Source organism: Anopheles funestus, chromosome 2RL, assembly GCF_943734845.2.
Source record: "Anopheles funestus chromosome 2RL, idAnoFuneDA-416_04, whole genome shotgun sequence".
Lineage (NCBI taxonomy): Eukaryota > Metazoa > Arthropoda > Insecta > Diptera > Culicidae > Anopheles > Anopheles funestus.
In genome coordinates this window covers 26,689,328-26,716,410 of record NC_064598.1, presented here as the reverse complement: position 1 = coordinate 26,716,410, position 27,083 = coordinate 26,689,328, and the positions used below count along the sequence as shown (strand labels likewise).

The following is a 27,083-nucleotide window of genomic DNA, read 5'->3' as shown; positions in this document are numbered from 1 at the left end:
AACTTGCTAACGTGTGGGGTGGAGATGAAGGCGTACCAATGTGTTCGCCTATTAGTATTCATGTTTTAGTGGTGGATCTCGTTTAAATATTCATATATGTTGCCGGTATGTATTGCCCCCTCCGGGCGGGGTGGAAAACGGTACTCGTAAATGATGCTGGCAGTGTGTACAAATATATCCGTTGGTATTTTTTTTTTGTTGTAGGAAATGTTTCCACCACACACGGATACAGGGGATGATTTGCGAAAAATAATTCGAACCAACACCGGTTGGTATGTCTCTTTCACACCGGAAAGTGAATATGGGTTTGTGTATATTTACGGTAACGGAGTGTGGGTGCTTAGTTTTCATTGTTTTGACGAAACATTGTGTTGTTTTTATACGCTCGGGAACGGAGAGAACAAAAAACCTGGAAAGTATGTTGGTTAAAGCAGCTTCCGGCCAACCGTTTGAAAAGAATTTTGCGACTTTTCCTTTCCTTTATACATATACTTGTTTTTCTCTCTTACGTAAAACACGAAATAAGTTCAATTGCAGGACTTTCAAAAATCGTTCGCTTCGAATGATGAGATTAAAAATCTTGAGTCTGATCCTTTCGATCCTAACGCACTTTTAGTAGATTTGTGATTATGATTTTGAGAAATCTAGCAAACCCTTATAGGGAAATTTAATGAGATACTCTAAGAAAGTGCATTTGCAGATGCAGAAGATACCCGAGTATTTTTTTTTTAATTTCAAAGACGTCAAATTGGTTTATGTTTGAAGCACATTTAACGATATTTGAAATGGTAAATTGTTAATATTTTAACCAAAAACCATTAACACAAAAGAGTAAAGTGTTAGCCAAATAGCAGTATATTGTGTACAGAACAATTTCCATTTGAACAATGAAAATTCCAGTGGAGAACAACTTACCGTCAATCAATTTATAGGATTATAGGGGAGATATTCTGGAAACCTGTATAACCGTTGTTTTGTGAGGAAAATCTTTAAACATTGAACATTTCTATTATCGATGTGCTAATGCTTTGTGCAGTAATTTTGCTATTTGTCTGAAAATCATTGAATGTTCGGATTTTACTTCCTTCATAGCTATTCCTAACTCATAGTTTATTGTTTGGAAAATGGCAAATACATTTAATAGCTAACAAACAATAACTTCATTCCCTTAAATTCTGCGATAAATTTCCCCTTTCAAAGTCAATTCTTGGTATTCGATCAACCACTTGTGCAATCGATTCCCTGCAAATTAGCGTTCTTTGAACTGGAGAGCAGCATTGGTTAGAATCAAAATTGTTTGCTGCTAGTCATTTAAAACCGGATGTTAGGAAAATTCAAACACTCCCGGGCGAACTTCACAGTAAAAACGTAAAACAACGGATCGTTTCACAAATTGACACCATGAACCTCTCCTCCCCTTAACTAGTGGTCAGTATTCTTGGAAAATGTAGTTTTATGGCCCCTTTTTCAAAGGCTTTCAAATGCAAAGTGAAAATCCCCGAATGGATGCGTGAGTCTATTAGGTGGTAGAGAGAAGCGAAAAAAAAAACGCTGATGTACATGAGATCCGATCAGCCACAAATCGAACGTCATTCGATAACAGCGACGGACGAACCCAGGTAAGCTAAACCGCAGCGATCCTTCAACACAACTGAATTTGCATCGTATGTCCCGCTACGGTTCGGAACGAGACCGCCCGGTTCGGTGTCCTGTGACTGTGCCTTCCTTCCTAGAAATCGGAACAGGCTTAGCTGACGGTGTGCTAGTGTGTGCGTGTATGTTTGACGCGGTAAAGCTCCCCAAAAGCCTTAACCCGGTATGTGATATCTAATAGCGTACGCGTCAACTTCCTGATTGCATATCCGTGCACATTTCGAAAATGCGGAATGCAGCTACTGTCATACATTGGGCCAAACAGCAGTGCCAACACTCGACCGGGAAGGGAAGCGGGATATATATATTTATCGATTGTAGCCCCGGGGTAGCACGAGCTTCGGGTTTATTTTGGGGAATTTGCATGAAAATGAGGTGGAAAAACCAGGCCACCAAGCGAAGCATCTATCCGTTACGACCGGGAAGCACCAATCAAGAGCCTGTCGATCGGGTGTTTTTTTTTCGGGGATGGTGGTGGTGATGGAGATCAAGTGATGCGTGTTTTGCAGTGATGAGTGGGCTACTCATCACAAATCGCAAAAACAATCAAGCGACTGAACGAGGTCAACAGCGCGATGACCGAACCGGGCCCGACCGATTCTCCGGTCGTTCTAGACAACGCGGTCGATTGATGTGCCAGCGATGAGCGAGACATTACGGTGTGGCACGCTAGCGATGGTGGATGGGGTGTTAATGTCTGCTTAGGTACGCCAGTTCACGCAAATTGAGGTTTCTATTTTGTAGGTTTCACGGTTCATTTCCCTTCTGGGCCTGCTTTTATCGATCTTTACGCTGTGATCCTTTGCTGAAAAAAACAACGGGGCGTAAATCAATTAATGTTATTTATCACGATAATATTTTATTAAATTGTTTAAAAGGGAAAAGAAAAACTTGTGCCCATTCTACTCGGACTACCACTATCAAGGAGAAACTTGTACCGAAGCGAATAGAGAACAACGGAATGCTTTGAAAGGGATTTTGAAGGCTTAGAAGTTTTTCTTTCCAGTATACCCCGGTGAACATGTCACGCTCCCGGCTTTTTTCATCAATACCATCACTTAACGATGTGTCATTCTTGCTGACCTAGTCGTGATGATCGTGATGCAAACGATTTTTTGCTCTTATCGATTAAAACTATGGCGTGCTAGGCGCGGTACTGATGAACCGTGTGTGCTTGTGTGTGCGTGTGTCCAGTGGCGCAGAAGAGAAGCAACCCCGATACACATGGTTCCCGTGACAGTGACCCACGTGACAGTGTTGCGTGCAAAATTCTTTATCTCTCATCACGATTAATTAAACGGACCGTGTGCGCCTGAAATAATAATTATATATTTTGCCTCTAATGCGTAACGCCCCGTTTTTTATGCCATCGTAGCATATTTTTGTGTTGTTGTCCCTTATGTTTTATGTGCACCGAGCTCCGGCTCAACAAACAGACCGCGTTACCACCTCCAGCACACAAATTATGGTAAAATATTCAACGTTTTACGGTATAATTGATTGCAAAATAGCGATACCGATAGTTTTGAATGGAAATTAGACGTGGCGGACGTTTGATCGACCAACGGGACGTTTGCTGGTTTGGTACGGGGCTTTTTACTCTCTCTGTTGTCGCTAAGTGACAAGATAGCCTACCATTGAAGGGCTTTTGGGAAATACATTATTTAAGCATTAATTAATTTATTGCAAAACATTGTCACTAAAGTGCATCAGGGTGTGTGTTTATAATATTAGTTTTTCATTTTGCAGAACTGTGCGATATGTATGCGTGCGTCATATAAAGAAGATTGTGGCAATAGAATGAATTATTTATTAATTAATGTTTTTAAATATGTAGCATTAAATGTATTGTAAGTGAGTATGTACACTGAGCTGTAGAGTTGTAAAGTTTATTCCACAATCAACTGTTTTCTATCATCGTCCAAGATATTGACAGTGTTGCTTTCCACATCAATTTGCGCCGGTGAAAAGATTTAAGAGAAAAATGTTGTACCATCATGCTTGCATTACCCTGTTCCTTTTAGCAAGCCGTCCCGTAAAATCCCTGCTGTCCATTACGCAAGTTGTGGTGGCCATTTGGCTTAAAACAAAATACAGTAAAGCTCCGAAGCTCCGGTTGGACAATTCAACCCCTCGACCTAATCCACCATCATTTTGATTCCGATCGTAGTACCGAACCGAATGCTAAATCTCTTCAAAACATCTTCTCGGTCAGGGTTTTTCGGGTTTGTTGCGGCAGCAGCTACACTGACTAATCCTATCCCCAGAAGGACGCCGACATAGGAGACGCAACATGTTCCTTCCCGATACATGAAAAGCACTCCTGAGGGTCGACGTAATTTAAATACAATCAAAATTCAAATATCGTACTCATGTTCGTGGAACCTTTTTACGGATGTGTGTATGCATGTATAATGGGGTTGAAATGCGGATGAAGGTGGAATCCTTCGTCACTATTGATGATGCACACACGAGGGCACTGAGGAGAGATGACAAATAAAAAGCAATTTCCATACTTTTTTCTCACCGAGTACTTTGACGATTGCCACCCCCGGTGGGAGGACGGGGAAGATCTGCTAGGCTGACCGTGTTGTTTGAGTGCGCTATCTTGCTTTGCTCCTCCCGGAAGGACTGCATGGGCTGGTTCGTAAAAACGACTCGATGGAAATCGGAAATTCTCTCACTCCCTATTCTGTTAAGTGCGGTGTCAGCTGCTTCGGTTCATTATTCTTCTACGGCTGACAAGACGGCTGTGGTGAGCAAAGGTCACTTTCCATCTTTTCCCCCAACCCCAAAAGCGTTTGCATTTTCTTCAAAAGTACGAACTTGAACGTTCGGTTCAGTGCGGTTTGGTTGGGCTTTGGTCTACTTGGTACGTTTTAGTTGTAGAGTTTAACATTATTTATCATTTGCTTTTGGCTGAAGAAAGTTAAGTTAGTTTAGTAGATTAGTCAAGACATTCCGCGTGAGTTATAGTTTGTTTTTGCAGCATAATTTTTGAAAGATTATTTACTATTAAACAATTAAGTTAAATAACAATTTTGCTCCACAAAATCATGTTGAGCTTTCTCGACTGACGTAAAGAGGGTAAAACAATCATAAGAATACTAATTTAGTGGAACAATTTTTTTTACTCTCACTAAATATTATCCATATCTTATTTATTACGTAAATCATTTCCCTTTCGCAAAACATTAAAACCCGTCAAAGATTAACCATCCGTGTAATGTGTTCGTTCAATTCAGATTTCCAAGAATCAAGAATACTTCCATCCTACCGCAAACTGCTTGGAAAAAACCATTAAAAGTATTTAACCTTTCGAGTTTGGAAAATACGTTCCTCGCCAAGTACAGAACCAGGAACAATTGTACACCATCAAACAAGTCCATAAACTCGTTGCGGTGGGTTTTTCATCGAACGGGTAAGAGCTGCTTACACAAAACCACCCACCGCAGATCATATTTTAAATGAAGCTTTCAAGTGGTCGAACCACACAGAGTAAAGCGTAGCACGAGGGTTTGGAAAAGATTTTCCCGAGGAAAAACGATGCTTAACTTTGAGACGGGTTTCTTTGCTTCAACAATTGGATCTTCACAATCAAGTGAAAAAAAAAACTGGAAACCATTTCTTAAAACACTTTTCTGTTCTTCTCTACTTAGTGTTGCGGGTGTTGTATTTTACTTGCTGCACTTTCACATCGTTGGGAAGCTTATTGCGGTGCGTTTTTATTTTTCTTCTTTCGATCGAATGCAGTGTCATATGCGGGGGTTGAATTTTGGTGCCTCTTTTCTACGCTTGTTGATCGTAGATGTTTTATGCTGGCTGACAGTTATATTACGTGTAACGTTACAGTTTGTTCTTCCTTTGGTATCTGTCATATTTAAGGTTGGCGGATGAAAATATTGATTGTTAGCTAGTAGTTGCTACCTTTTTGTTATCGATTGTCATTCCAACCCACACTATATCAGCAAAAAAGGCAGTTTCTATATTTTATGTTACGGGTAAACAGTCATTCTATGATTTTTTTCCACCTCCATTTCTTCCATACTTACATTCCCAAGCAACAGTTTCCTGTTGGCCTTTAGGAATGGTTTGATGGCGTGACAAAAATAGTAATTTCCCTCATTTTTTCTTTGCGTTTTTCTGGTGTATTTTTTTTTTTTTTTTTTGAAAGGATTATTTTCGAATGAGGTACGTACGCTCTATACACTACAGAACAAACGTTCTACTGTAACAAGTCACAGTATAATTTATATGTTTTGGTATTTCATTTTCTTCTCATCAGCAATTTCCAACTGTTTGCTTGCAGTTGTTTACTATGTTGTGTTTGATTATAGGTTAAAATAAATTTTACCCTGCAATCGAAAAATGGCTATAATTTGCTTTACTACAGGTGAGTTCTACTGCTCGTTGTTTAATTTTTTCTCTCTTCAAGGGCACACCACAGCCTTAGCGTGAATGGTAGAAGTGCGATTATAAATTTAGTACATGCCAAAAGTTCGCGTAAGAAAAAGCTCATGCTAATGCGGTAATAAGCACGTGGTTGTGTACTGTAAGTGAATTTTCTTCATCAAACAATATCGACGTACGTCGTGGTCCCAGCCACGAGCAAACGGAACCAACAGCATTCAAAATCGTGCTGCATTCTCAATGTCTGCCCACATTGCTGTACGTGATGATTTCGGTAATAGCACCAACGGCTGACAAACAACCACTCATTAGGCGCTGTACATGCCTCCAGGACGAGGGAAAAAAACTTACCAGTACAAATGTTGGTCAAGAAAATCACGGGCTTTTTCTATCACTTTTTCTATCGGAATATCGCGTCGGGATAACGATCACCGAAGCGCATAATGGTCTCACGAAAACTGATGCTCGTTCCAGATCCCGGGTTCGGGGTTCGGTTTGTGGATTCTAAAGGTAATTTTGCTTCATAAAAAAGTATGAGCACTGTAATACAATTAGACCACCCCGAAAAAAGGATCTGATGCACAGCTACCAAAATCGGGCATGAAACACAATCATTTTCTCACTTGTAACAAATTATTTCTTTTTGCGTTCCGAAGTACTATAAAGCGAACCAAGTGGTGTTAGCGAACGGGACCAGATTTTGGCCCATTTTCCTCTGTGAGCCAATTTTCGTCCCAATCGATTGTGGACGACGGTTTCTCCTTCCATCTCATCTCACTTTCTGGCTCCCCCATCAGCACAAGTTCCATTTAGCACTAACCTCCTCTTTTCCTTCAGCAATGGCTGATGTGTTTTTTTTCGCTTGGAGGGCGTCTTTAATTGCGAAACTAATTATCATAAAATTTTATATGGTTTGTTATGAAATATGCATAATATTGCTGGCCGGCAGGCGGAGAGATCGTTCCGGGGGTACGATTGGGCTGGCGATTGGAGCACTTCGCAAGGCATCTTAAAGCAATTTGGCACCGACGGAAACACTTTGCTTCGCCCGCGTTTCGGAAATGTTCGGCAGAAGAAAGGGAAGCTAATTTAAATAATAAAACGAGTTTAGGGGTAGTATACCCCCACCTCACCCGCTAATGCCCGGAAAACTAATGCTTATGCCATTTTGGGTGTAGCGTTGGAACATTTCAAGAAAGCATAAATTGTGTGCCAAAGGAAAATTTTGTCGAATCCAGAATGTGTTATTTAACAATTTGAAATTTTTCCAACAAGGAGCTAAACTGTTTTTTTTTTTGCAAGCAGGTAGCTAGAAATGTTTGTGTGTGTGTTTTTTTTAAATTAAATTAATCATGTTTTATTGGATGTGAAATTTGGAAAATACGAATTTGAATAATTTCTAACGTATAAACTTTTTTTAAGTATTTGGGCAACGAATTGGATTAATCGAAAAATGCATCAAGTGCTTAACAAAACCAAAAACAAATACTAAAAAAACGCATTTCAGATTATGCGCCCTAATACCTACCTTTAAACACAACATTTCATTCTGCGTACGCCAAAAATTTCCTTTTTTTCTTTTGTTTTGATTCCGTTAAAATCCCACTTCAAGCTTCTTTCCAACTGAAAATGAATATCAAATTTTCATTAAAATCGGTTCCTTTTTTTGTGTCTCTCGCCATCTCGTATTATATTTTCCGGTGTTTTCTCTGAACCTTCTCTAACCACCCCGTTGACGCCACATTCAACACAGCCTATTGCGTATTCATCGAGATCCTCCCATACCGACCCCGGTAATCAGATACGGGTTAGATGTACATTTTTCGGGCTCGAGCGAAAATTAACGATCCAACCCTCGGCCAGGTGATCCCGGAACCTGTAAAGCGTTGTTACGCTCGTTAGTAGAAATAGAAGTGAAACCTGAACAAGATAGGTGCAAAAGATCTAACAAAAAAAAGACATGAAATACACGAAAACAAAATACACCATTGAACTACCAAATGCAAACGAGAATACACGACACGAAAACGAAGACGAAAACGTAAAGATAAATAGAATGGTTGAGAGAACTAGGGATGGATTTGGGATGTGGGAGATTACGGATGTTTCGGACCAATCGGGGAGATGGTGGTGAGTGTAATTGAATTTTCCGGAACGAGTAAAATCTTAGCCCTTTTTCTGTGTTCTTTGGAAATGGAAACATTTGCGTGCTGTTGATATTTTTGGGTTAAGAGCTTTTCAACCTCAATGCTTCAATGCCTGAATTAGTGCAAAAAAAAATCTGGCCTTTCGCTCGAAAGTGAATCGAATCTGGGCGTTGGCTTGGTTTCGGTTAGGTTCTACCTTGCAACCGGTTTTTGGGGAATTTTGGGAACACTTCAAAATTACGACCCTTTTTCTAGTTGAAAACAGAGAAACCCTCCTATACTTCACGATAATAACTCACATATTGTAAATCTCACGAGTGCCACAGATTACCGTAAAACACAGAACACCAATCTTCGGGGACGGCTGAACAGCCGGTCGTGTATCGGTAATATTCATTAAACCTGTCATTTCCATCACCATGCTTTGCATAAATGTATCAAAACATGACAAAAATGGACTAACAGCTCTCGTAGGGGAAAACTAGTTAAAGTGGATTTCCTAGCCGTACATACACGAGCTTCTTTTGGGACAGAATTGAACCCTATCGGTTTCTTCCTGTCACCAACATTCCGGTCCTGTCCTGCTAACCACAGCAACACGACACGCTGCTGGCGCTCATTATTACTTCCAACTGTCATGTATCGATTGTAACAATTCGATAATGGGAACATTTGTGTGTAAATGCGTATAGCATTTACCATTACGCCACCTTCTAACGACCGGTGTGGGATTAAGTAGCTCCCTCGTAAACCTCCTGCCGAGGTTTACGTTCGAGTATTGGGGAATTACGTCAACCCGCTCACATTTGATGTGTCGATCGATGGATGTGTGGTGCGATGGCTAGGAAAACCGGGGTGTACGGTAATGAAAAATTATGCTCCGTTCCGGCAGATCAAATCAACAATAATTACCAGTTGAAGTTAATTGAATTCTCTACCACACAAACGCCCACCCACCAACCAACCTTCTACGGGCAGGATGGGCAATGCTTCTGAGGTGGTTTTCGGTATTTTCCAGTTGATGATTTTCCCGTTTATTATGTTCCTGTTTCCTAACCGACTCGCTCCCCTCATCAGAAGGCTTTGGTGAGGTTTTCGGCTGCCTGTGAACCACACACACACACACGACGGGAGCTAGTTGTTTCTAGATGACATAGTGTGTGACATGGAAATAAATCACAGCTCCAATCGAGCGTCCAGCATCGTAACACAAATAAGCTTTACCCTTTCTACGGACGGCATTCTACGCGTCCTCTATACTGCCCATCTACCGGATGAAGGGAAAACATGACCATGTTTTTGGAGATGATGTAATTTCGTGCCTTTCAGTGTCCTTTCACGAAGAATGTGTGGTACTTGTACATGGTGAGACTGATAAAGGTATTAGTCTACCGTTTGACCGTTACCATCTCAACCAAAACCAGGGCGAAAGTTATTTTTCCCTAGAAATGGGTCAAACGATAAAATGCTTACATCCGTTCGCGATCGCGTAAGGATGATGGGTGGACACCTTTAGTTCGTTCGGCAATTCGGGCGAGCTTTAGTTTCGGAGAAAAGAAAAGGATTACGAACAGGTGAGCGCACATACCAGAACGGTCCTTCGCTGTACTGTAGTAGTGAGGGTGAGTGGGAATTCACCCAAAATGTTGGGTCCTCTTTTTCCAACCGGAACCGAAACTTTGTGAACAAGTAGGAAAGTAATTTAAAAGATTTCACTTCCCCGTCCCCCCACATCCTCCATCGTACTTGGTTCGGCACAGTGCCAGTGGGAACTGAAATGAGTTCCATTTGCTTGTTCGTTTGCTCGCCGGGTCGTTTGCGCTAACATCCCTCCGATGGTGGAAATTAATCGTGTGAAGAAATGTGGAAAATTGTGAAATATTTGTGTCACCATGAGCTAAGGTTTTTTTTGTGTGCATTGGTGTAGCAATGCTTTCTGATAAGTGCCCGATGCTGTGGAAGTATCGCTGGAACGTGAGTCAACCACTTACGAATTTGTACTTGATTGTTCATGCGTTAGTATTCACAATGGTATCAGAGCATGTGTTGCTCACTTTCGGAATGAACGGAGCTGTAAATCTAAGAACCTTTTTTTTAAAAAAAAGACTATTCTCTTGTGTTCGGAGAACTAAAATGTACCGTGGTTGATCTGCTGTTATTCCCATTTCTTAGAACTTACTGGATCTTTTGAAAGCACTTAAGATCTAAGAAGTACAAATGCTGTTAAATAATCAAGTTACCATGTCAAATGGCAAAGCTACAGCCATTTCTGAATTCTTTTCGTGCTGAACTGAAATATGTGAAAGTAAATCTTGGAATTCTGCTTCACAATTCACATTGCAGGTTAACGTATTAAATTGGGAATACAATGGAATTTAGCTTGCAAAAGCTCCATACTTTTCCAAGAAGGTTTCCATATCTCCGTCGATAAATTCGAGTTTAACTTGTAGAGAATCCAAAAAATCATTGCATTTTCCACTTCAACCCGAAATTCCTATACTGCATCAGTATTTGTAGTTTGAAATCTGGAAAAATTAATGTGTATCATTTTAAAGTGACTAATGATAATTAAAACTCACAGAATGCTCTTGGGTACGATATTTAAGTTTTTCACCTAAACCATATCGATTAAACGTCGATTGCTATGTTAAACCTTCGGTCATACTTATGTACTAAACGCTCAAAAAGACTTACAAAGGATGTTCTCTTTTTCCATTTCAGGTGTGTTACCCGATTCAACCACATTTGAATGTGTCACCATTCCCGTTCAGTAAGCAGGTAAGCAAAAAGGTGTTGCACACCAAGTTCTTCGATTAATTTAAGTTCTTATTTATTGCCCTCATTTCCGGCGCTGAAATGAGATGGCGCTAGGGCCGCCATCTAAAATAGTCCGACAATTTGTAGCGTGCGGTTGCCCATACCTATCCTCCGATATCCTATGATCTTGGGATGGGATCCCATTTGTAAAACCGCGACCCCATCTCGATCGTTTGCTGGACGATGATGGTGTAAATCCTGGCCCGGAAACCTACCGCTTTATTTTCGGCTTCATCGCATCCTGTTCACTTTTGGTCCACAGAACCGGGAAGTTTTACTGCTGAAATAGTGATACCCCCCCCCCCCCCCCCCACCTTTCCCAACCACTTTCCATGACACCTTCACATCCGGGTAACGGCGGTGCCCGGTGGTTGACCGGTCGAATCCAGTTTGTCGGGAGCGCTTTGGATTACCTCAATTTGTTTTGTATCGTTTGTTCATCCATTTTGCACATCTAGCATCCTCGGGACATTACGCAAAGAAGGGAGCCGTTAAAAAAATGGAAAGGAACGGTACCATCGCTACCGGAACTGAGCTTGTCGAAAGATGAAACAAAGCGCTGAGAAATCCTCGCAACCGGTTTAACTTTATCTTATCGATTACATCGAAAGCGAGCTGACCGTTTCGGTGCGCACACCATTGGTGGGAAACATGTTCGGAATCGAATAGTGCCTGTTGGTCGATATCTTTAGCCATTTGAAAAACGGAAGACCTGCTGCTGATGATGATGATACTGACGATACAAACGATGGTGGTAATGTTGGTGCTTGGTTTGAGATTTAAAGCGTCCGAAATGGTGCCATTGTGCCATTACACATTACTTCCGGTTCGGGGCCATCATCTTACCTTTATGTGGGGAAACATTATTCCCCTCCTTCTGCCGGTGCCGTATCAGTCCCTCCCGCCATGGACGTTCCTTTCAAACGTATCAACCAACGAACACGTTTGATCATTCGGTTGGAAATCGATCGATTTCCGTTCTTTCTGGGTGCCTTCCGGTTCTCCTAAAAAGGACACTTAGTTCTGCCTGTCTCGTTCACTCACGACCGGTTTGCCATATTTATAAACACACCGAACTGTCATTAAAAGCTCATAATTTATTCGGCCCAAGATTCCCCGGTGCACGGAGCGTTCCCGAACGAGTTCAGTCGAACCAATTCGTTATCGAACCGTTTCGTAGCAGTACCGACGGAAAAGGAATGCTACCCATTAGGTAGGGCTTTTGTACACTACACTACTGTTGCTGGTGGGTGAAATTTTTAATATTTCTTTTTTGGTAGCAACCGGCTAGAAGGAAATGCAACCAGCGCTCAGGCACAACAGCAACAGCTCATTTATTTTGCTATCAGCTTTTTTTCTCTCCTTTCTTCTCCATGGTTCACTTTTCCTTGATATGGTATTCTTTTGATGAGAAGCACCTTAGAAGAAGGGAAAAAAGTGCACGATTGTGACCATATAGCTAGACAACCTCAGCACTATCTGGCGGTGAGCTCAAAACCACACGGCACACGGAGGTATCATGCTACCGGGACTGCAGCAGACCGTCATCGAATGGGAAATAATGTTTGTGCAAATTATCATCACATTCCGCCTTCCCAAGCGTATGTACTAGGGTTTGTTATGTGCATGTGCCAGGTTTTGCTGCTGTTCACGATCTTTTTTTTTGTTACAGGAAAGCCCATCGGCCACAAACAGTTCGGGAGCAATCTACAGCATGTCCCTGAGATGGCCCCCCTGTTTATAGTGCACCGGTGGCAACGGGTTTTTGGTAGTTTGCCTATATTATACATTTTTCATCCCTCCGCATTGTAGGGGGTTTTTGGTTGTAAAGTAGGGTACTGTCGTTCATGGTTCCGGTGTGACCGGTGCCTTTGCAAGCTGTAGTTTATATGGTCGATTTTTTTGTTGTTGCTCTTTGTTTTGCAGTTGTTCCTGTCTTTCACATTCGGGTTTCGGACCATTGACTAACAGAGATGATAAAGAGAAAAAAAAACGACAGCAAAAGGCGCCTCTGCTTCTTTGTTAGTTCTAGCTTTGGTTTCCTTTTCCGCAACAGAATGGTTTTTTTGGACGGGTGAGGTAAGATGGTTTTCCCATTTCCCTGCTCGTTTTTCATACGAATCCTGAGTACGTATGTGTTTGACATTTGAGGACATTTTCTAGAAGGGGTTGTAAAGGAATTTCATACACAAAAAGTATGCTTCCAACAGAAAACGCAAAAAAGAAAACAAAATCCAGCACAATAAAAATACAGTGAAAGAGAGATCTTTTTTTTTTTGGATTTGCTTGTTGCTTTCTTTTTTTTGGGGCTGTCCGTATATTTTCCAACTTTAACCCATTTCTTTTTTGGAACTTAAAACTGCATAAATATGCACCATGCTTGTTTAGCAATGGGAGAATGGGATAAAAAGGATAAGTTTCCGGTTGCATTGTTGCACAGAAAACGTTTTTTTTTTGTTGTTGTCATGCCTATTTGCGTTTGTTCGTCCGGTTTGCGAGAGAGGATCACTCTTACAGGTACAACCACCGGAAAGGGGTGGTTGTGTTAGGTAACACCTAAAATTCTTATTTCCCTGTGACATACAAACACCAACAAAAAAAACCAAACCAACATGCACCGTTTGGTGTCGTCCTGTGTGAAGAAAATTTTTGGGGGGGAGGGCAAAAAGTTTATCCAGAATTCCCATTTATCTTGCGCCACCTTTCCAAATGGGCGTAACCACCCTAAAGTTTCCTCAGTACAAATCGGTGGCCTGGGGTCAAGATTTTTATGTACTGGGTGGTTGATGTCGAGGCAGTTAGCCACACCGTGTTACTGGTAGGTTTCTTTTTTCTTCCGCCACCGGTCCTTGTTGGAAAAGTTGGAAGCAATGCACCACCTAGAAATAGCCGCGAAACCGACGCTCCATCCACAGACCGGGTGGGTCATTTAGTGTGGGAAATTTATTAACCATCATCGAATTGTAAAAGTTCGATAGCCATTATTCGGTCGTTTCGGGTTTTTTTTTCTTTCTCCTTTTGCGCACCAACAATACCTTCACCCCCGGTCAGGTTTTGTCGGGTGAGAAGGACACACAGGATCATATTAGTAAGTTAACCTTTTTACTACATTCCTCATTCTGCCTACCGTGACTCTATCATACCGCGGATATAATGGACTTACTTATCCAATAAATTTTCCGCTAGACCTTTCCGCATACCAGGCCGTTTTAGCTCTAGGCACTAATAATGATAATAAAAATGAAAAAAAAAATACCCGAAACCATAATCGTGCAATCTTTGAACCGTGCCCAATTTTCCGGTTTTGAGCAAAAAAAAAAACAACATGAAGTAAAAATAAGAAAGGACGAAGAATGCGCTCCCCGGATGTGAGATCGACGGTCGCGCTTTCCCATGACCATATTTTCAGTAATGGGTCATATTTTATGGACTTTGAATAAAAATAAAGCTACCACCATATGCTCTGCACGCTGCAGGTCGAATCCATCCCGCGTTAAGGATATTACCGGGGGCCCGGGACCCGGTTTCAGGCCTGCGGCATTTTCTGGGTGAAGGTTTGATAAAATTTACGACCTCCTTCCGCTCTTTCTACACGCTCACCCCCTTCCCCCCTCAACTACCCACGCACCAGGGTAGCGTTTATCCCTTATGGGATTTTTTTTTCAGTAAAACGCCGTTTCAATCTAATGCGAATTCATCCCGGGAAAAGTGTCAGCGCCAAATGAAGAAATTATGAATGAGTGAATGGATGCTCCTGGTACAGCCGTGTATCTGCACTGCGGGGCCAGAATGACCAGGGCTGGAGGGAAAATCGGGGGAAGTAAAGGGAAAGGGGGTTTAGTGGGGGAGTTAAGGATTATGCTGCCGGCTACCAAAATAGGGATGGTTTCAAACAAAGTGTTAATAAATTATGATCCGCTCAGCCGGCTAAATACGCCGTGGCGTAGTGAGCCTTATCGAGACCGGTGCAGCATTTTTCGGTAAACATAATTTCGCGGATCAACTGATGCTGGTCAATGCTTATGATGATGATGATGGTGAGGATGATGATAATAATAACAACCTATAGCGTGAAGAGGAAAAATAGCAAAACGGAAAAAGGTATGTGCAACTGCATGCCGCTTTATCGTTAGCTTCAATCGCCTGAGGGAGAAATTTATAATACTACAGACGCATCGATAACTGTGAAACAAGTTCCTGGTAAAGCGTGATGAATGGTACTAGGGTAAAGGTTAATCATAGCGATTGGAATTCTTTGCCCCTCGGTTTTTGATGATGAAATATGCCAACTGGAATATGAATCATCTACCTAATGGCTGTATTATGAAGCTCTCCAGGAGGATAAATTCTACTAGTTTGTCAAATTTTATATTAAAACAATTTTGAGTCTCTAATTCACATACTTTAAAATTAAATTTAACAAAAATCGATCGGGCGTTTGTAAACAATTCTATATGCCTTTTCGGAGCTACGTACGTAGCTTACTACTTACGTATAAGGTTTTTTTTCACTCCAATCAACTAATAACTATCGTAAAACTTTTTGTATCGCTTAATGTTCCTGATCTGGTACACCGTTTTTTTTCTCATTGCACAATTCTGTGCATTACTCTCGACCATACACAAAAACCGGAAGTCTTCCGAAACTCGTTAGCGAAGAAACTAAATTAGTGCCGCCCTGTCAGGCATGTTTACGATTTATGGGTAATTACTGTACTGCGTAATGGACACCAGCGAACGGAAATCTTTCTTTGCTTTGTGGGAAATGTATTGCCCCCTCGCTTTCTTTTAACTGTTTATCTCTTTCCATGATGATGTTTTTTTTTCTTCTCTCAAAAAGCTTGTCTTTTCCAAAGCTTTGCGAAGGGTGAAATTTGAAGGTAAAATATTGCTTTACTATTTAATGAAAGTATTGTAGGTTGAGAGGACACTAAAAATCGATAAATTAAATTATAACTTTGGTAATTTTTTTATCAAACAAAGCACGAACCTGAACGATTTAATAAGAAATGTCTGTCATTTCTCTAAAGCAATCTTTTATAAAATATTCCATACTTCCCACGCTAATGTATTCCGGCTTTGCAACGTTCTTCCGTTTCATTGTTATGCCAGTCTCGATCGACACATTCCGATCAACTGCAAACGGCTGCTTTCTTCGGTGGTAAGCCAAACGTCTGGCGCTAAAACGTCTCGCAGGCTACAGAAAGATGTGTTATCATTACGCATAAGTCGTTCGGGTCGTCCGTTGGTCGCGTACCGCATGTGCTACAATGGGCCCGCTCGACAGTGCACACGACACGCATGTAAATGAATTCCATGCGCCGTGCGCGTTTGCGATGCAAATTTCCCAAAACCGGACGGTCCCGCGTGCTGCACCAGGCACTGACAACAATTAACATCTCGCGATCGTTATCGTTGATTTGTGCGTGCATTTTGCACAAAACGTTCCGAAAGCCATCGTCGCGATTGCGTACCATTATGTTTTTGGGATACAACAGGCCCGTACCGGGCAAAATATTATGTACGATGGCAAACGCCGTCGGTACAGTGATTCGGTACGTGCAATAAATTTAATTACACAAAACCATCGCAACGGCATTTTCACCGCGGTGCGCACACCACTGTTGACAATGTGTACATATTTTATATGTTCGTACATTTGCAAAGACGGTCCCAAGCCCCGGTCGGGTTCCGGGGGGTTTTACGTCATGCGAAATTGTGCTGCTGTCGCCAACAATGATCGTAGTACAGCTAAAGGTACAGCACCAACAGGGAGGGAAGGTTCAGTATTTGCTTTATTTTCTTGATGCATCTATTCGACGCCGGAACGACGCGGTCACGTTTCTTCCTTGTGTCCTTTCTTTCTTCCATACGGCTGCAGTACGACACAAAACGGCGGCCGTCAACGAGTTATGATGGGATGTTTTAAAAATTCATTTGTCACGATGCAATCAACCGCAAAACTTTGCCCGCGGTCACGAACGAATCCAGAATAGATTGTACCAACACGAAAGGTTGACGGGGCGGTGGAAAAGGCAAGCAAGATGACCGGAATCAATAATTTACACGAAAGGGCGCCCAAGGCAATATGTGTTGCTGAAGGTGTGTGTGTCTGTGTTTGTGTGTGATTAAGGAAGGACAAAGGAACCACCAGCAAGGGCAAGGACATCATGGGTTTTGAAGACTTACAATGGAGTAAACAGCTTGAACACTAACGTTGGTCGTTAGTTGCCTAGCGCGACAGCTGCCAAACTGACCATAAGCGTACAGTTGCCGTGTGTACTGGTTCATCGGATCGGGACATGCCACATTCGGCACATGGCCTCATCGTACGAATCAGCCCGTTTCATCCATTAGGACAGGTCGTCATCACGTCACGGCACACATGCCGGCCGGGGCGAGGCATTGACACGACCGAACCCCTTTAACGTTCCTTGGGGGCATATCCTTTTTGGGGCCTGAAGGAAAAACCCTGACCACGCCATCAGCCCGGAAGCCTACAGAAATGTGCCAACGAATGGATAAGACCATCATGGTAGTTGCTTTATCTTGTTTGTAGGTTGTTGTTTTTTTCGTTTCTGTATATAACATTTTTGCCTCACTTTTGAGGCCTCCATTGAGCATCGTTCCCCATGTTCGGTGCAAAGACAAACGCAGCATTCCAGCAACGACCTGTCGAGTTTTGTACTTTTTTCACTTTACTAGCTGAGAGAGTCATGCTCAGTATTTTTGGCACGTCCCTAGACGGATGCTTCAAATGGGTTCACTTACAATTTTAGGAACGTTTCTGTCTTATGGTCATCGCACGAAAAGGCCCACATTGAATAAGTTGGCTGGGAAATGGTAGGACACGGAAGAAACAAAAAGAAGAACTGTCTAACGATTTAATTACATAATTTAGTATAGCTTTCTGATTCATTTATTCTCTCTTACTCTCTCCCTCTCCCATCCATCGCTAGAATCGCTTCGTTTCGTAAAGATGCTTAGGTTTCGATTGGGGCCAAATGTCTTAGCTAGAATTCCATCGTCTGTACCTCTCTATCGGTTTGGTGGAAAAAGTCGAAAATCCGTTAAAAGGATGTACCAACTCGCATCGAGAGGTAACGGGTGGAAAGATTGGAGAAATTGGCCAAACGATTCAGCACAAACGGAAGAATGTCAAGTAGCAAAAAGCCTGGGTACGGAAGGGTAAGCCCCGTACTCTGGTTTTGGAAATTGGCTTTTAATAGGGTGTATGAATGGTGTGCTCTCGTTCATTTTGGCCGTGTTCCTTTTTGCGGGGGGTAAGATTTTCCCCATCATCGGCAAGCAGTTGGCGAGCTGACTACAGATGGAAGGGGGTCAAATTTCGGCGAGAAGCTCGAGAGGAATTAGTGCCAATCAGCAGCTCCGTGTGGTGAGGGATGGAAAGTGCTCATTCGTTTTGCTTCGTCGTTTGCCGCTTGAAACAGCCGCTTGAGATATGGGTAATATCGTCGTGGAGCGTGCGAAAGGATGGAAATAAAGTTTTACGATAATTGTGATAAGAGTGGCAAAGTTCTGTGTCTTAAGTGTGGCTCAAGAAGAAATATGGCGAGAGTGGCTCTTCAAGTTTGCACGAGTGGTGTGCGAACGTTTGTTTGAAGTACGCAAGACAGTCGCGAACGTTGGTTTGAAATTGTTTGAATAATTGTTTCGTTGAAGGAAAACATCTACCAGTGGCTAATCGTATGACATTATAAGAAGCACTTTTGCCTGCTTAACAATTAGGTCCTCTTTTTCTGCTTCCAACATCTATGGTTTTGTATACCTTTTTGATCCCTTTTAAATAGTAGAGTGCTGCTGTCAAGTAAATAATCATATGTTTTTTCTCATTTATGGTAACCAATTATGATGTATTAAGACAGAAGAAATAAATTTATTTAATACTGACACTTTGTTGGCAATATAAATAATAATTTCTTCTATCCCATAAGCTGAGCATGCGTCTGCGATCTATACAGATGCTTTTATTTATTTCATCCACTAATGATATTGCTCGCTGTCGAAGCGGAAACACTCACTGTGTGTCATAACTAACATTGCAATTTTTTATCGCATGAATAAAACAAACGTTGCACACCATGGACCATCTGGGTGTTCCGTTTTGATGTCGCCTTTGCTTTCCGATGGAGACGCCCAGTACTTTATTCGATGTGCAATGGAGGCGCCAGGTGCCGTTCAGTAACAGTAAAATCAATACCCACCCAATAGGATTTACAGTGCACGTATCTTCCGGGGGACATGTTTCTCGGTTCGATATGCGCAACAAATGCCGTACGACACGATTAGCTCGTATGGCTTATCGTATTACAAGATGGCGCATCGCATTCAATTCCATCAAAGCCACTGGGTGGAATGGTTCCGCAAAAAAAAGAACACAGTGGATTACCATCATGCGTGAATGTTTTATTGCTGATTAATGAGAAAAGTATGCTCGTAAAATAACACTTCACAGGATGAGTGTGAGTTCCCCTGGTGCTTTACATTCTTATACGTTCCGGCAGTAACGCTCTCACATCTAGCTAATGCTGGAGTTTTTGTTGTGCGGCCTTAAGTACAGAACATTACGGCACAGCACTGTGAATGCAGTAGATACTCGGGAAATGGCAACATAAATCCCTCCCTAATGGGACTAGACACTTAATCATAATTTTAAATCCTCTTCCCGAACCGGGTCCATTCTGTCGGCAGCTGGCAAACGATTGATGTATAGGTGTGCGTTTTACTGCATCAATTAGAAATAGAGGGATTAGCGAACGGTGCCTTGCTGGTGATTAAATGTGTGATTTATAGAGGGAAGGTAATGTCTTTTGTAATATTATTCGCACTTTTTTGGAAGCTCTTTTGCCTAGAAGCTAAGCATAAATAACAAATGCGCCCATCTAAGCTCATATACGGATTAAGGGCAATGTCTTTCTTAAAGCTATGTCGATCTCTTTGTACAAATTTGATACACAATTACCAACTGTATGTAAACATTTTGTACAAATAATGGACAAAAATTAAACGTGCCATTCCCATGTCGAACGTTATCCACAGCACTATGCAGACAGATGGAGTGTGTAATTAAATACCCAGTCGTGTAACACAATTACGTACACACATCTATTCGGTTCGGAAACACAGGTACCGGCACTGGATTGGCACATAGTTTCCACACCGATATGATGCAGACAACCATTTCGGTCATGATCGTGTCTCAAAACTGAAATATTATGTTCTACCGAATTGAACGCAAACGGCAGGCTTTCATGGGCCAATTACTTCTCCATTGTGGCCACTATCCGTAACAGGACTAAACTTTTGTAATTTGCATGCATAGTACGTGTCGTATACTGAGACACACATCCAAGCTAGAATACTTTGGCAAAACCCAGCGCCACTCAGTTTTACGATGCGCCTCCGCCAGATTGCTTTCGGCTCGCCAGTTGCGTCTGGCCGCCTGGAGGAAAGTTTAATTGAATAACCGTCTGCACGGGCTGGGCACTCAATGCTGGCCTTCCAATCGAGTACAGGCCCGATCCTTTCGACACGTCGTCAAACCAAAATGATTTGACGGAGGGGAGAGGACGAAGCTACTAAGACTGTTTACGTGTAGGCTGCGGGAGCTAGTTTGCAGCTGAACCGTGCAGTTGGTGCTCGTAATTTATTTCATTAAGGTGAATGTCTCCAAACAAACCACAATGATTATTAGTTCGACGTGACATGGTGGCATTTGGGTGGTAGGGGGACAATCTGGCTATCGTGATGTGATGCAATGTATGCGGGTGAGTAGTAAAGTAATTGCATTTTATGATGCGCACACGGCGCACAGGTCCTAATGACTCAAAAGCTTCTTCTGTAGGGGTTGTTTGACAAAAGTGGCAGTGATGTGAAACAGCTATTCAACAGAGTGAGAGCGAGGAAGGTCCATGTTATAACGATCTCGTGCTACCGCTACTGAACACTTGCAATCACATTGTTGTGCTAATTGAATTTTAACAATGCACCCGCTCTATGTGCGTTTATAGTCACCAGGAACTTACTTGGGTATGTGATTTTATAGTTTGGAATTGATTTCGAATGATACAGGGTTTTTGGATTGCATTCGGACTGTGTCCATTGTTAATCTGCTGCTTAAAAGCGGTTGAAAACTGGTCTGTTGAAATCAATTGTTTCTGGTCAAACATTTAATTCACGCATTTAAAAAAATATGCTAACCAAAACTCAAAGACCAGAGCCAGTCTGAACTTAATGGTAAAACCCTGTAAGTATATGATTGATTTCACTGTAACTAACTTTACTACAAATGTTACCAAAAATTGGTTTGAAAATTGGGATTCTAAAACTCTTTAAATTAAGTATATTATAATCCACCGACGGCAGGATGACAAAAAAAAAAACAATTCCATTCCAAAACATACTCAACACACATTTTGCTGACGAGAGTGAAACCCAATAAAGCACTGTAACTACTTCCAGGATACATACAGCACTTGGTATATGTTTTCACTCAAATCACAGATACATTTGCTTGTCATTGGCGTACGGTATTGTCTTACCATTCCTTTATCTGCGAAGCATCTTGAAAAGTGAAAAATCTATTACCGCATTACGAGCACATCGTAACGTACTTCGAACCATTTTCACGCCTTTTTCCACTGCCAATGTACGGGAAACGTGTTCCACCAGATCCTGGTGAATTTCTCCCCTCGTCTATCTCCACCCACAATACCATCGAGCGTAAGTGTGAAACGTTGTTGCTTTTCTTTATTACATTACCTGCAATCCTTTTGTTTTGCTTTTGCGAAACAAATGGAAATACGATGGTGGCCACCACCGAACACCGAAAGACACACAGACACAGCGTGTGTGTGTGTGTGTGTGTTCCGATCGTTGAAGGTTTTATGTTATTCGTGAAAGGTCAAACATTCACTTTTCGCAAAAGGAGATTCAATTTTATGATAATGCTTAACCGAACTCTTCCATTCGATTGCATTTCTCTTATCATGCCGTTTTCTACCGTACAAATGTTTAAGATGCGGTATATGTTTCCTTCACAAGCTACATGCCACTGTTGAACGAAATGAAAGGTGTGGGAAAGAGAAACAAAAGATGCTGGTTTGGATCATTTGTATGTAGACGGTTTCCATAGTCGATCGTTAGTGTTTTGTTCGTGTGCGTGATTGCGAGATGGTCGTTTGAATAGACGATCGATTTAAGCGTCTAAGATTGTACGCCATCGATAATTGAATTCCAGCGATAGCTTGACATTTCATGCATCTTTTCCTAGTGTTTTGTTATAACGATAACAATCAAACGGTCATCGGACAATCGTTTGAGGGGGAAATAAAGCAAACAAGAACGGATAACAACATTGGAGCACGAATTAAAGATTTTTCATTGCCTTTTCTCCAATAATGGATTTTTTTTGGGAAAGATTTTTTTTTTATGTTATCAACCTACATTCGATTGTTTGTAACAACTTTTCTTATAACACACTTTTAATTTTCTCTTGATAATTAATTACATTTTCATGATCATGAATAGTGTTTACGCAGTCAAGGCCATGCCAACCACCCTTTAATCGAATGGCAAATGTTTCAACAGTTTAATCGCTTTTCTAGCATCCTCTTGGAAAAGTGCACGATGCGATTGTGTTTGTGTGTGTGTGTTGCATGTCGACAATCTGTAATTATTTATCGATACAACTGCACGACACGTGTTCGACCAACAGCGCTATTGACTTACGGTAATAAGCAATATATGTTGCGCAAAAGGCATCCTTTTAGCTCGGTGGGACAACCACTGCTTTTATCATATTGCCCCCTTTTTCCAGTGGTGTGTTCGATTATCCGAGCTCGAACACCGCGGTAGCAGTACAAGATAGAATTGCTTTTGTGTTGCAGAGCGCATGTAGTGCTACTACCATGTAGTAACACACGCGTAACAGCAGGCATTTTTAGCCCTTTATGCATCGTTTCGAGGATGGTTCATTATCATGAGGTGGTATTGAATTTGCTACCCCCATCGTACAAGCGTAGAGAGGACACGTTGTTCCAATGATCGATAACCGTCGCACCAACAGTGGAAGATAGATGGGAAGTGTAGCAGCAAAGGGTGCGTTTTCTAATCGTAATTTAATTGCGCTCGTTTAACCACACCGTTTCTGGTCGTGTCCCTTTCACACGTGGTGGTATAGCTAGTGAAAAGATCCATCTTGTGTCCAAATGACGAACACAGCAATTTAAGTAACAAAGCAGAGAAATGCTTTTCCCTCCACCGCAATCGATCGTACAATATCGATGTCGATGGATCTGTATTACAACAGCAATACGTAAACGACAATAATGCCTTCCATTGCCTTCTAGCGAGAAATGTACTTCTACCGTGAGGATGTGTATACACATGTTCGCTATGAAAAGCCAGACTTGTGCGGGATAGATTTATCGAATGTACATATACTACGCATCAATATGGGGTGGACATACATTGCGTATGTCGTGTGACTCGCGGCACTACTGTATCGATCCGGGAACATTCCAATGTCATAGCAATGACACTTGGAAGAGCGTTGTATGCAAAATTATCGCACACATCAGCGTACTCGACGTACATCAACGGCCTCGTGACGGTGCACCGAATGGTTCGTTTCGTTTGACATTCGTTCACGGTCTGAACCATCATAATCTTCGACCACTCAAGGGGTCAAGCAGTCATCCTTTGTTCATCCCGTCATGCTGTTTATCGACTGGCTGCATCGATGGAGAAGGAATTCAAATTGATAAATTAACGAGCAATTAGACTGACCTCAATTCCATTAGTTCCTCGGTATTGTTGTTTGGATGCGATTGGTTAGGTGCATCGAACTTGTGGGAAAACTGTACCGAAATCGATATGAATCGGTTTTGAGCTAGTTTGAAGAACTTTTACCATTAGTTCTGCATTAAGAAATACATGAGTATTTGTTAAACTTTGCTAATAAATCTTCAGCAATATATAATTATGCTTCAATAATTTTAGAACTAGATTAAACTTAGCCTACACTTAATCCCTGCACACGTTTATACCTGTCGGTTGCATAATTACGAAGCGCAGAAAAAATTGTTTACTATTTCATCTGCTATGAATTCTATTTCATATGGTAGCTTTACAATAAAACGTACTTGCCCTTTTCTGTTTGTCATCTGACACGTTTACGTCATCTGGTTGTGTATGCCTATAATATTATTACTTCTTGTGTTTTTACTAATGTAGTAACATTTATACATTTTGTCTTGCTTACTCGTAGTATTTAAGAACTTCCACAAAACTCAACAATTACTTTTAAACAAAGCATTTTCCAAATTCTCACTTTAATTTATGTCTGCAAAAGTTTGTCCTACAATACTCGGAAGAGTGATAAAAGACATGGACTCAATGATGAAAATAATGAAATTTTCAAGGCGAGAATACTGGGAAAAACCAAAGTTTCTCTTTTGCTAGTTACTGCACCATATTTACAGTCAATCGCAGCTGACAATTGTGCAGCTTCCAGAGAAGCTGCACGCTGTGACGATAAGCTGTACAGAAACAAGACAAACAGAAATGGTTTGAAATGCATCTGTAATTAGTACGTAAATAAGGGTTCGTGTAACATCATGCGGTAGCAGAAATATTCTCCGTAGATAAAAGTACATACAAACCAGAATTTAAACTTTGCATCTGTAGTTATTTTGTGCAGCGATGGGACTGATATAACACGCTTCTTAGATGTTGCACAACCGGCACCAAAATGTGCCATTTGTTTGATCGTGTTTTATTCCAACTGACACACGTATCAATGGATTCCGTCCACGAAAACATAATGCGCTGCTCATGATCATCGCTCACGATGATGTTCGTGATGTAGGTTATCTTTGTTAGGATCGTTTAATATCGTTGATTAGCTTTTGTAACGGTTCGTTTGGTATGATTTGATTGTGAAGAATAAAACCCGTGACGGAGATAGAATGTCTAATTTTAGTCAGCAACAGCTTCGTCTGGGCCTATATATCGTTACGGGTAGAATGGAACCTTTTTTTTTTGATTCGTCATAAAATTCCTCATTCACTCGAAGCACACACACAATGCTTAGATAATTTAATCAAACTCACATTCCAATCATTCGTCTGCTTCTTTCTCATGTCAAACCGATTGCAAATCTACAACAACAGCAAAAAAAACGATAAGTAACGGATCAGTGTCAGACCCACCGTAAGATGTGCGGCCCAAAATATCCCCATCCAGAGATATGTAGATACGAGTAGCAGTGTGGAAAAATAAGCGGATGAAATATGCTTATGAGATATCAATCAAGTGGTCATGGTTCAATGCGTCGGCGGAATGGGTGTTCTTATCGGTGGCATGGTGGTCTAACAGAATTACGTCAAAATAGCACATAATACCATGTGACATGTAAGTGTGTGTGTGTGTGGTATGATGAACCACACGGCACGATAAAATGCTGCAAAGACAGCCAGACTGATGGAGTCCGGAAATAATTGTTCAAGTTTGTACAGGTGAACATTCACTCTGTTCCGGGGGAGAAAAAGTCTAGAGGCAACATCTTCAAATAGTTAATGATTTATTATCATTTCCCTGGTTGCCTGGTACGGTAATGATATGATAAGGAATCATTTTTTGTAAGGTTGCGTAGCTGATAACAACAATCAGAAAGAACGAACATTGCGCTGCCACTTCCACCATATCTAAACATAGAGACGTTCGTCTAAGAGATGGGAAGATGATATCAGCTAACTATGGAACATGTACATGCAAAATGGTCCTTTTTTTCGAACTTTTATATATATTTTTATAAACAAACCTAAGTATGGCTAGAAAAAAGCCGCTGCTCGAAATAAATTCTGTGACAGATACACCTTTTTTAAGAAAAACTTCATTTTCCACACGGAATTGTGTCTACCTAACCTAATGGTTTGTTTGTGAACTCACAACAATCGTTGTGAAAACAACCACGATAAGACCATCCAGCGAGAACATAGGCAAAAGGCTCTCCCAGTCCCATCCAACCGGCTCTCATTCATTGCAAGGCAGCAAACGAGCATTTTCTTTTCGGTACCAAAACACGACGGCGGAAAACGGTGAGCCCAAAAGTAAATGTTTTCCGCTTTGCTCTTTCCGCGTGCGATGCAAACCGGTCGAAGATAGCGACTGCTCCACTAGCAGAAGCGCCCGCAGGCTTCCGTCGAAATGATGACGGTAATAATGGTGTGTATTCGGCACACAAATTACGGTGTTCGCAAGTGTATCTGCGCTTACGTCTGTGCGAAAAATGCCGCGCTCGTGTGTGCGTGTGTTTCCGTACACGTTTCCCGCTGAGCGCACATATTTTCGGTAAACTTTCGGTTAACCACTGGAAGCTAACTGTCGCTTTTACCTTGCGATCACCAACCTTTTTGGAAAGCATTTTTACTTCCCATCGTTTCCGTGTAGCATCTTTCCGCCTCCTCTTTCTCTTTCGATCTCGGGGAACAACAACAACAAAAAATTCAACACCATTTCGTTATGCGATATTGTAATGTCCTGCAGAGACAGTACGCCACCTGTGCCTGACATATCCGCAACGCGCGTGTAGGCATGTATGACTTGCGAATGCGAAAAGTATGTGTGCAATGGGTATTTGTTACTTCGTTTTTTGTTGTTGTTGTTTCTCTCCACCTTACATTTACTTCCGTTCGCTTGAACTGTCATATTTTGTTCGAAACAACATACGAGTGGGCTCATCACATACCGCTCTATGGTGCGGTTAACATCCGCGTCTCCCACCCAAAACCAAGAACAACGCAAAGTGAGAATTCACCGCAAGCACAGTACGCAAATGATACGTTCGTTGTGTGAGAAAGGTATAAAACTACCAAATCATACCACACTGGAAGAATCGCATAGTCATTGCCCATCACGAAATTCATGTCCCTCCCCATCCATTCCTCCCCATTATGCGCCACATGATGGACGATTTAGTGCGCTGCTGCGTTTACGCGCGTGCCCCCGAACCAAACGCGGACACTCGGAAAAT

General features: G+C 41.7%; 1 protein-coding gene across 3 annotated transcripts in view; it reads left to right on the top strand.

The window, feature by feature from the left end:
- LOC125765295 (leucine-rich repeat-containing protein 24) overlaps positions 1–27,083 on the top strand; it is a 114,758-nt gene that overhangs the window by 72,888 nt on the left and 14,787 nt on the right. For 2 of the 3 annotated variants that reach the window (XM_049430261.1, XM_049430260.1), the window contains one exon: positions 10,932–10,988. The exons of the other annotated variant lie outside the window; for it this stretch is intronic. The gene's annotated coding sequence lies outside the window, so the exon portion shown is untranslated. The remainder of the gene's footprint in view (positions 1–10,931; positions 10,989–27,083) is intronic. 3 annotated transcript variants of the gene reach the window in all.